The following is a 12,468-nucleotide window of genomic DNA, read 5'->3' on the forward strand; positions in this document are numbered from 1 at the left end:
TAGTGAAGTGGTGCTCCTTGCTCGAGGAAAGAAGTCGTGCGATTGCTAGGAGAAAGAGCAGTCTCTAACTAAATTATATATATATATATATATATATATATATATATATATATATATATATATATATATATATATATATATATATATAATCCTATAATCCTCTCTATAATCCGTCTGTAGCTACCACTATAACCCTAAACAACGCCCCCGTTAAACGACTATATATATATATATATATATATATATATATATATATATATATATATATATATATATATATATATGTAGTCGTTTAACGGGGGCGTTGTTGAGGGTTATAGTGGTAGCTACAGACGGATTATAGAGAGGCGGCTGAATCCAGGAATGGCTGCACCGGATTTGCCACTCTAAAATAATAACTTTATGGGCCGCTGCGCACAGTCGGTTCGATTTTACTTACTATGTTCTGTCCCTATAGTCCTCCACGTAGCCTTCTTGTCTGTAAAGACCTCGGAAATTGCGCCTGATGTTAGACATAGTGTATGTCCGTTCGCTGCGTTCACGCTTGAAGCCGTATTGAATTTTTCTTTGTACTGGGTATTGGTAATTCGCATTTCGTCATGGCGTTCCTAAACAAAAAAAATTTACTCTTTGTTGTCTATGAATATCGCCATTGTGCTTCATCTGTGTACTCACATTGCTAGTTTACACTGCTTCTTTAATTATTTAATTAACTGTAAGTTAGGGTGTAACCTTCGTTAGTACAGGCGGTATTCCCGTGATGTCACCGTACGCCGTTTTACAGTGCTGTTGGAGATAAGTGGATCAAGATAAAGCGCAGCTTTTCATCGTGCTGGCTGTTCTACAATATGGCGGCCCCAATGACGTCGAGCATACCTCCTATATGTTACTCGGGTCTGCCGTTCACCAACCTTTATGCCTAGCATATCGTGCCTCTGTTCTTTCAATGTTGTCCTTTTTCTGTCGAACATCTCTCGACATTCTTTTCGAGGAACAACAAAAGTCGTCCTCGATCTTCGCTTGTCCTTCTTCTATGCTTTATGCTTTATTCTATGCTTTGTGTTTTGTTTTCTTGCTTTTTTTTGGACTCAAATAAAGAAAAAGACACGAGCTGCGCCCACATCGATCTAGCGGCAGCTGTTTGCAGCCCTGGAAAGGAGCGGAGGAATTTGAATGTTGCAGAGGAGGTTCACATGCACTTTCCCTCACGAGACCATGCAAGCACTGGCAATGAAACACACACACACACACACAAACACACACACACACACACACACACACACACACACACACACACACACACACACACATATATATATATATATATATATATATATATACATACGCGAATGCGCGCGCGCTCGCACGCACATCCGACGTATTTCACTGCCTATTTTTTGCGTGAAAGGACATTATACAACAAAACAGAGGAAGAGGAGCTAAAGAAACAAAAAAAGAAAAGAAAAAGGATGAAAAGCAATAAGCTGAGAGGCCGGCCACCGCGCAAAGTGTCGCATTCCTGGCAACCGCCATTTCATTTCGACCCGAACCATTGGGTCCGCGGGCTGACTCGAATGTTCCGCACGGGCGACGCGTCGGGCCGTGCCCTGACGCGGGGGAGTGAATTCACTTGGCCCGGCAACCCGTTCTGGCCGTGGGGAGTGACGTTATGCGCGTTCTCGGAGATGGAAACAGCTGCGCTCTTGCATTTCTGATGGAGCCGTTCTTTTTTTTTTCGTTTACGCGCAGATATTGTCCTTTCTTTCTTTTTTTTCCTCCCTTCATCCTCGCCGCTATGATCGCATCTAAAAGAAACCGACTGAGAGTCTTGACAGGCAAATGCTTAGTTCTTTATACTGCGCGGCCGCTGTGAAGTTCGATAAAACACAAACCACGGCCGAATGTAGTCTTTCTTTCTTTTTTGAAGTGGGAACATTGGATGAATTCGACGATATCTGGAGTGTTTTCAAACTTTAAGCCTAGTACTGTGGTATAGCTGTCGAAAGGCGGATTCGCTTGCAGGATATCGCAGCAAGTGGCTCAAGCATATACGCGCACACTTCCTTCAAACGTCAACTACAGGCGTACCAGTAAATTATCCCCGAACTGTTTTAGAGATGTTACAGCCTTGAAGTCCACAATAGTGTGTTCGATCTTGCTGCCCAAGGATTTACAGCATATTCCGCAAGTGCTATGAGCTCAGCATTCATCGGTGGGAGTCGTGTGGAAAGGAATATTTGTAACCAAGGGCAGTTTGGACCAAAGGTCGCAACAGACTTTTTTTTTTTTTAGGAACTGTTAAGTTGGTCTTCTCACAAAGTTGAATTGGCAGAAATTATATTGTGGCAGTACCCGTTGTCAATGTGACAATTGATTGTTCGAAGAACGATGCTTCAGTATCAGTTCAGTTTCAGTTTATTCTTCATTCAAAAAACAATGAGTAAATAACAAACAGTATGCAGACGAGGGTCCCAAAGTCAATTACTTCTTTCAAAGTAATTCCGTGCACTCCACATAGAAATCAAAATCGTAGTATAGAGAATCAATTGCGTGTTTACGTCAGCTTGACAATATGCTGAACCGCAATGTTTTGGACCTGATACACTGCAGGAAAGCTACGTTGCGGATTACGAAAAACTACTCCATATATAGAGCCACGAATCTGCACTGTACTGGCTGGACCACGCTATGCTTTCTTTTTCTGTTCCTTCTCGTCCAAAGCGATTTGCATTCGTCAGAAGCAGCTGACGAACGGCCAAATAATTGAACTCGGCCTTACGCACACAATAACAGTAACTGAAGCCAAAGCCGTTCTCTCGTGCATGTACGGGTGTGCTTCGTTCGACGTATTTTTTTTTTTTTTTTAATCAGGAGCACGTCCTTGAGATGTATTACAGTGAAATTCAACGCGTGCAGGAGATTCTCTGCCATGCAGCTCGCTAGGATCTGCTCGCGATGATCGACCAGACTTTGCGGCACAACGAACGCGGCGCCGTAAGCACTGCAGCGACCAAGTTAAACGCGGCAAAACTCAACAAAGCCTCATGAATAATTCAAGAAGGCAACGACTGCTTTTGAAAAGTACGCGCACCTTCGTTTTTTTTTATCACTCGCGTTATTTTTCTTTTGCGCATCTGACGACGTCGCTGTTGGAAGCCATGTGGAGCCTCGCCTAAAACCTTCAATAATTCAGGCAGCCTCAAACGGGCCGCCCGCCCTGCTTGCGGATTAAAAGCATGAAAGGCTCCTCGTTTTCGTCAGTCGGGGCAGGCTGCCTTGAAAGCAAGCCGTCTTGCTTCCAGAGGCGACGCTGCGTAATGATAGTGAGAGCGTGTGATCCAATTGGATTATACCGTGCCCCCACGGAGCCTCGCTGGAGCACCGTCCGTGATCGGGGCGTTGTTCCCTCGACTTTGCTCCCCGTTCGAAGCGACGAAATGTATTTTGCTGCTCTGTTCCTTTGTGTCGTCTTTCATTTTTCTTTTAAAGCGACGCCTTTGCTTTTGCTCTTCGCACTGAAAAGAAAAGCGCGACCAGTGTTCTGGCGCCTTTTTCGGTGCCCTGTCGTCAAATGACTTTTCTGTGCTTCCGTCCTGTTTAAGATTAATTTCCTTTTTCTATTTTGTTTTCCTTAAGTAAGGAAAAAAACAATCAGCTGACGCTTGAGCTGGCAAGAATAGCAGTATGTAACTAACTATCTTGTGAAAGTTGTTATTGTCCCTTTCGCATACGTTTTGGTGTAACGTCATGCATGCAAATTGCGACTTGTCGATGAGACCGTCAAGTAAATATTCGGGCTTGCAACGCATGCTTCCTGCATCACGGCCAAAGTGTTCTTTACTGTGCAGATCTGCGTTATTAGATTTTCCAAGGTGGCCTTTAAGAATTTTCGTGCCAGTAAATTTTGAAAGGCTTTTTCACAAGCGTCGATACCCGTCGAGGTTGATTAGTAACTGCGCCGCGTGCCCCGCTTCCGTGTACGCGTACATTTCCTGGCGCGTGTACCTCCTCTCCCCCTCCAGGCGCCCTCTTCACCTGCATAGGTCGGCAGTGTGGCAGAATACTCACTCACACTCACACACCATAATTTTTCCAGGGCCCACACTCACTTACGTTCACGCTCACCTCCACTCACACTCACAAGCGCCCACTCACGCTCACACTCACCTACACTCACTCGCACTCGCACTCACCTCCGACCATACTCACTGGTACTCACTCACACCCGCACTCACCTCCACTCACACTCACTGACACTCACTCGCACTCGCACTCACCTCCACTCACACTCACTGACACTCACTCGCACTCGCACTCACCTCCGCTCACACTCACTGGCACTCACTCGCAATCCCACTCACCTCAACTCACCCTCACTGGCACTCGCACTCACCTCCGCTCACACTCTGGCACTCACTCGCACTCACCTCCGTCCACACTCACTGGCACTCACTCTCGCTCGCACTCACCTCCACTCACACTCACTGGCACTCACCTCCGCCCACACTCACTGGCACTCACCTCCGTCCACACTCACTGGCACTCACTCGCACTCACCTCCGCTCACACTCCCTGGCACTCACTCGCACTCACCTCCGCTCACACTCACTGACACTCACTCGCACTCGCACTCACCTCCATTCACACTCACTGACACTCACTCGCACTCGCACTCACCGCTCATACTCACTGGCACTCACTCGCACTCCCACTCACCTCAACTCACCCTCACTGGCACTCGCACTCACCTCCGCTCACACTCTGGCACTCACTCGCACTCACCTCCGTCCACACTCACTGGCACTCACTCACGCTCGCACTCACCTCCACTCACACTCACTGGCACTCACCTCCGCCCACACTCACTGGCACTCACCTCCGTCCACACTCACTGGCACTCACTCGCACTCACCTCCGCTCACACTCCCTGGCACTCACTCGCACTCACCTCCGCTCACACTCACTGACACTCACTCGCACTCGCACTCACCTCCATTCACACTCACTGACACTCACTCGCACTCGCACTCACCGCTCATACTCACTGGCACTCATTCACTCGCACTCGTACTCACCTCCGCCCACACTCACTGGCGCTCACTCACACTCGCGCTCACCTCCACCCACACTCACTGGCACTCACTCACACTTGCACTCGCACTCACTGGCACTCACCTCCACTCACACTCACTGGCACTCACTCGCACTCGCACTGTCCCTCTCCCAGCTCTACTGCCTCCGACTTAATATCGCCGATTTCACAGACGGGACATGTACGCTTGCGCGTAAAACCCCCAGATGGTCAAAATTTATTCGGAGTCCCCGACTACGGCATGCCTCATAACCAGTCGTGGATCTGACACGTAAAAGTTCCAGAAATTAATTAAGACGCATCTATTGTTTTGTCATATTGGAAGGTTCATATATGTTGTCGCCTATTCTATACGGAAAAGCCTCGTTTAATCAGATTGTGCGCGCGCGAGTACGAGCAATTACTCCGGAATGCACCGTGATACATGCAGTAACATCGGACTGATTTGATCCGTCGTGTCAGACTTTGACGACAGACGACTGAGCTCGCCGCTATGAATGGTCGGTTGATTTTCTGGGCACATGCTTCCATAATAAAAAGTTAGATTCTTAATTCACCGTTCCACGGTGCTTCTTTCCTCACCGTCACTACAACTTGACAATATGTTTCTCAAAACTCTGTTCATTGATCATGGACAAAGGAGCGGATTCAGAGTGCTAGGGGAGTGATGAATCATAAGAATTAAAAAAAAAAGATAGAGAAGAAAAGAAATACACGATAATGAAAGAGGCGATGGTAGAATGAATAGCATACTGCAACAAATAAATTATATATTTAATTACTCGGTCGGTAACGTCCTGTCACAGCCGGCTAGTCAGTCAATGACTACCTGATTCGCTAAAGTGTTAAAATTTTGTCAGAAAAGGTATCACAGTTTTCTTAACATAACCTTTCCTGGGGCGCTATAACGTAAAGCTATTCCAAACTTTCCTATTCCAATTCTGCAACCAGCCCTCTGCGATTGGTCAAACACTTTTTGGACCACCCCCACTTCGCCTGTCTGTCACACGACGTCACGAAAACCGCGATAGCTCCCCATCTGATATGACGTACACACTTATTATGCATGATTTGACCGAACAAAAGAAAAATTGTTATTTCTGATTCGACGCCTTTTCGCCATTAGCTCTCGGCTATTGATCAAAGGTTTCGGGCTGCACCCACTTCACCTGCTTGTCACGCAACGTCACAAAACCGCGAAAACTCATCGCGTCAAAGTGACGTGTACGCGTTAAAGATGCATTATTAATAAATCAAACAAAACTGAATTTTCTTCTGAATAGCCGCAGGCTGTCCCGTTCCGAAAGGAATAAAAGATGGCTGCCGCGATCACTCAGGCACTGGCTACTCGCACCTGCCGGAGAGCATGGGTTTATTTGCATATAATAAACCTTTCTACGTGGCCATGTATCGTTTTCAAGCACTTTCGACACATTTACGACCTCGTTCTGCCAACTCTTCTTTGCAGAGGATCCGTTTCAGCGTCATTCTTAAGCTTCCGTTGCATGCCGCCACGATTTTCGACCCGCCACCGCAAGCTCAGTAAAGGAAAGCGGACCAATCTTAGATTCCGGCACCACCCTCTTCATCAGGTTATCGGTTTTCAGCGCACTGGCTCGGCCCCATCGAATCCCTCTCCACTTGAGCGTGATCCTCGCCTCTCGTCAGCCAATTAGATAAGGCAAGTCACTCAGTGTAGGCAATGCTATTCCTTTTTCAAGCAACCGAAAATGACCTCCTGCAAACGACGAGAGCGTTTTATTGGTCTGCTCAGACAACCCTGTGGGTCACCGCCCGATGCTTGCGCAGGCGGTTACGCAAATTTGACGCAAATTTGATTGGAATAAAAGCATATTGGAATAGCTTTACCTTATAGGGCCCCTGTTCCCTCGCTTTTTGTTAGCTTGTTTTTCTGTGATTTCACCAAAATACCTGTTTATTGCTTGTCCGTTATTTTGCACTGGAGCGTTCATGTAGTACGCAAGAGTCAAATGTTGTGGCTGCAATGTCCCTGACTGCAGCCGTATCTCATTCAAAAACAAAGACCAATTGGCTTGCGTCTACGACGTCTATCCGCCTATGCTTGCGTGGCTGATGAAACTGCACACAAATTTCAATTGATTATTGCAAAGAGACGAACAAATCTCATTTTATCACAGGTTGATTGCAAAGTTTTCACTTTACCGTATGGGGACACATTCTGTTAGAATAACAAAATAAAAGGAAAAAGCGTGTCTGACCATAAACAGAAAAAAAAAAGAATTCTTTCAAACAAAATATAATTTTCTTCCATCGAAAAAAACAAACAAAAAAGAACAATGCTTTGTGGTAAACGCAAAAAAGTTACTTTTTTTTCTTGTTTTTAATTTTCACGTTTATTTTTGCAGTGTAGGTGCAAGATTGCGCCATACTTTGCAAGTTGTACACATTATGTTGTGAGGTGCTCGCTCTGTCTTTATCGTCGTACATGTTGCTTCTCTTTCGTTCTGCCTAGGCCTTCTTCCATCGTTGATCGCAGCTGGCTAGAGGAACGTACGCCGGGACGAACTTCTTTAATATTCTTATTGTTAAACTTCAGCTCTCTTTCTCTCTCGCTGTTGGAACGCGAGGAGCGCTGCGAGCCCAGACAGCGCTCTTGCTGCGTCGATCAGAAGTGAATGGACGTCTATCTATCTATCTATCTATCTATCTATCTATCTATCTATCTATCTATCTATCTATCTATCTATCTATCTATCTATCTATCTATCTATCTATCTATCTATCTATCTATCTATCTATCTATCTATCTATCTATCTATCTATCTATCTATCTATCTATCTGTCTGTCTGTCTGTCTGTCTGTCTGTCTGTCTGTCTGTCTGTCTGTCTGTCTGTCTGTCTGTCTGTCTATCTATCTATCTATCTGTCTGTCTGTCTGTCTGTCTGTCTGTCTGTCTGTCTGTCTGTCTGTCTGTCTGTCTGTCTGTCTGTCTGTCTGTCTATCTATCTATCTATCTATCTATCTATCTATCTATCTATCTATCTATCTATCTATCTATCTATCTATCTATCTATCTATCTATCTATCTATCTATCTATCTATCTCGTAAGTTTTCGTATGCTGTATACACGGTGCGATAGCGAGAAATCGCGGCTCACGAGAAGAGCTAGAAGAACCCGCACGGACGTTGCACACGACCCAGCGGCGATCGGGCGCGTCTGTGTTCGCATGCAGCCAAGGTTAGACGTGCACGCCACGAACTTGGCAACCATAAAGCGAAGTGGAGAGCTAGCGCGCGAGTGGTCGCATGCGGTGACATCGACGCCAACTCCTGACGGGGCGTTGTCGAACTCGCGTCTGCCATTCAACTTGTCCAACTATAGTACGCTCCTAGACGCATTATAGCAGTCATGCTTCAACCGTAAAAGGCGGAAGTTACTATAGGGCTCGCTACAGCCGTTGCGGGTCCTTCACACCTCACTTTCTACAAGAACTGCTGGAGAAATATCTGGCGCTGCGATCGTTCCGCTACCATGGGTATGATGGTTAGTAAATGGATTAGTCTAACTATCTTGCTTATGACTGATGACGTTCTTGCGGTGTTATTTGCTACGCTTTAACTTTCTGTTCCTTCAACCGCTCAAATTTTCTGTAGAGATAGCAAGACAGTATCCGCGAACATCACGGGTAATCATTGCAAATTGTTGAATAGACAACGCAACATTCAGTTGCGTACGATCACTTTTCAAAGTCAAATATTCGTTCGAAGCAAGAAGGACGAAGTTTGGGCAAATCCACGTGCCCAAACTTCATTCGCACGCTGGTCAAATGGGGCCTTACTTGAAGTTCCTGCGGACGCTAGCTTTTAGAGTCCCCTCTGGTAATTTTTTCTCGAAAACCCTGTGCTTCACACGTTGCCTCCGAGATCTTGGATTACTCGTTTTAAATCGGCTTACACCCGTGCCGAGAAATCAAAAGCGCTCCGTACTGCTACGAGGGAGCGGGTGAGATCTTATTGAAAGCGTCGCGCGGAAGGGGTGCAGCGTCGAGACTCGACCGAGGGTTGCCCCGGCGGGGAGCTTATGGCTGGATGGGAAAAGATATGACTCAAAGGAGTGTAATTGCTGGGGCGCTATGCCGATCGTGCGTGAGGAGACGGGGATGCATGGTGCAGGGGTAATCTAAGATACGTTATTCGATGCGTGATACCGAAAAGTAATTTACTTGGCGAAGTACTTACTTGGAGTTTTCCTAAGTCTGCCTTTTTTTTTAATCAGTCGAAATACCTTGCGAGGCCACCTAAATTGCGTTCGCGTGTTTGTTGAACTGCGTCTGCTTTTCTTGCGCTTAATTCTAGATATGCGTAAAATCCTGCCAGGCCCGCGTGCCTTATGATAACCCACACAAACTTCATTTAGCACTTCCCCCAACTTACTCTCTCTCACCGTATGGATTCTCGCGTCCATTGCAGAAAAACCCGGCCCTCTTTGTTGTACGTTCTTAGTTTTGCTTTTTTTTTTTGCAACAATTTGTGACCGGACTCCGACGCGAACGTCGCTATTACACTGCCAGATTGAGCGACAGGAGCTCCTGGCCATGAGTGGAATTCGAAGCCGTAGCTCCAAGCCCGCGCACGTCGCCTGTCAGCGCAGCTGTCACCGACGTCGCCGTCCAGAAATCAGAGGTCACGTTTCTACAGCGTTCGCAGCTTCCTCCTGCGTTACTCGAGCGGAGGTTCTCCCCTTTCGAGCGTGTCACGGCGAGAACGTCCCGTATCGTCTTTCCGGTCGCCATTCTGCATTTGGATGGCAGCCGTGTTGGACCACGTTTCACTTAGAACAGTTTCATTGCTCGCCTCGCTTGCTTTTATTCATATTTCGTCGTTGTTTTCCCTTTCGGCTGGGCGACTGCCGTGCATCTGTGGAGCGTTTGAATTTCAGCTAGACGGTAAAGATTATTTTAGAACGAGTCGCGTGACAGCACACGATGTGTGAGCGTTGAAAACGAGGATAGCTCGATATTCTCTCCGCAAGCGAACGCTTGCATTCAGAGACGTTGAAACGGAAAATTTGAGAGCAACAATGAACGGCTGCTCTATATGGTGAGTATTGAAGAAACTGAACATTCAAAAGACATTTTAGCGGCATTTACTCTCTTATTTTTTTTTAAAGCGATGATTTCCTTGCCTCGGAGGCACTTATGACACATGAGAAGCGTCAGACAATAGGCTTCACGAGCCAGTGCATATTTTACAAATGCGAAGAATGACTTCCTATCACAAGAAAGAATGAAAGCAAGAAAGAGAGAAAGAAAGAAAGAAAGAAAGAAAGAAAGAAAGAAAGAAAGAAAGAAAGAAAGAAAGAAAGAAAGAAAGAAAGAAAGAAAGAAAGTAAATACAAAACGGAACGACTGCGAAATCTAAATAACTGGCTTCAACGCAAACGATCGGTACATTGTCACTTTTATAAAATAATTGCTTCAAGTCACCGTATAACTTAGTACTAGAACTGTTGTATACTGATATCGCATGTCACACTGACACTGCATTTTCATGAGTATCACTTATCAGCCACGCAAGCAGCAGTCGGTAGATCACATGTTCATCACCCTATAAAAGGGCACTGCATCAATAAACGTTGTCTGTTCCACCCTGGCGTCCGGCTGATACGCTACAGTTGGCGACGAGGAAGCGACGGCGATGGCCGTCGGCAGGATCGGCGAGTATCGTCTGGGCACAAACGCGTCATGGGACGAATACGTCGAGAGGCTCGAAATGTTCTGCGAAGCGAACAAGATAGCGAAAGAACAGAAAAGAGCCGTCCTGCTGAGTTGTTGCGGCGAAGAAGCGTACGGGCTCATCGTAACTCTGGTGAAACCAGCGAGACCGACAGCAGCAACCTACGACGAAATTAAGACGGCGTTTCGCAAGCACCTGCATCCAAGGCCTTCAGAGCTGTATGCAAGGTTTTTGTTCTACAAGAGGAATCAGGCTGCCGAGGAATCAGTTGCGGACTACGTCACGGCGCTTCGGAAGCTAGCCGAAGACTGCAGTTTTTGCGACGAGCAGCTCCCGTTGGACATAAGTATGCGAGATCGTTTCGTATGCGGCCTCCAGAACGAAGCAGTTCAATAGCGACTTCTCGCAGAACACGACCGTACGTTCAACGTTGCGTACGACACGGCCGCGACCGCAGAAGCGACAGCCAAGCAACAGCGAGACATACGCATGCAAGGCCGAGACGAGACAAAGGACCGCCAGGGCATGATACAAGCAACCAGCACGAAGCAAGAGGCAGAGGGATCCAGTTGCTACCGTTGCAACGGTAAGCACGCTCCGATTTATACAGTTTTAGAAAAACACCATGCTTCAAATGCAAAAGGGTTGGACATATAGCGAAGGCTTGTCGTTCAAAAGACGAAAGTAGAGCGGCCCGGAAGACGACACCTGAGCAAAAGAGGAAAGTTGGAAAAGAGCAAGAGCGTGTACGAAATGAGTGCATTGTTTTCCCTCTGCGAAGTGAATGAGCAAGCATATAAGTTTATGGTTGAAGTACAGATACAAGGGCAAGAAGTCCCGATGGAGGTTGATTCCAGAGCCTCGTGCTCAATTGTGAGTGAAGGTACATTTCGAGTAATCGAGGAAAATCGGGGTGAAATGCCTCCCCAGATTCTGGAACAACTCTCGTAACCTGGTCAAAGAAGGCGTTACCGCTGCTGGGTCGAGCAACCGTCTTGGTAGAATTCACGGGCCGGAAGGCAAAGCTGCCTTTGTTGGTAGTAAAGAATCGAGGCAACAGCCTGATTGGACGAAACTGGTTTAAGCCGTTAGGCATTTGCTTGCGGGGAATCGAGTAAGTAAACGCGGAGGACGTGCCCTCACGATTTTTCGAGGTGTTTGGCAGGGACCTCCTTGGCTTCAACGGACCACCAGTTCACAGCTAAGTGAAAGACGACGCGCAACCAGTGTTTCTCAAAAGCCGCGGCCAGTTCTACTGGCCCTCAAGGACGACGTGGGCAAGGAAGTGGATCGCTTGGTGCAACAAGACGTATTGGAACCCGTCGCGTTCTCCAACTGGGCCACACCACTGGTAGTGGTAGGGAAAAAAAAGAGGAACTTTACGCCTGTGCGGCGACTACCGTAGCACCGTAAACAAAGGTATTAAAAGCAGCGGGTATCCTTTGCCCACAACCGCTGAAATGCTTGCAGCTCTGGATTCAAGCAAATTTTTTACAAAGCTGGATCTAGCTCAAGCTTATCAACGGCTCACGCTAGACGACGAGTCGGCTGAAGTGCTCACAGTTAACACAATAAAGGGACTGTACAAAGTCAAATGGCTGCCGTTTGGAATTTCGGTGACACCGTGGGTGTTTCAACGAGTCATTGACACGCTGT

At 46.8% G+C, this 12,468-nt stretch overlaps 1 pseudogene; it reads left to right on the forward strand.

The window, feature by feature from the left end:
- The first annotated feature begins 9,848 nt into the window (after positions 1-9,848).
- On the forward strand, positions 9,849-11,505 carry LOC126523030 (uncharacterized; annotated as a pseudogene).
- The last annotated feature ends 963 nt before the right edge of the window (positions 11,506-12,468 follow it).

The sequence above is a fragment of the Dermacentor andersoni genome, chromosome 6, assembly GCF_023375885.2.
Source record: "Dermacentor andersoni chromosome 6, qqDerAnde1_hic_scaffold, whole genome shotgun sequence".
Lineage (NCBI taxonomy): Eukaryota > Metazoa > Arthropoda > Arachnida > Ixodida > Ixodidae > Dermacentor > Dermacentor andersoni.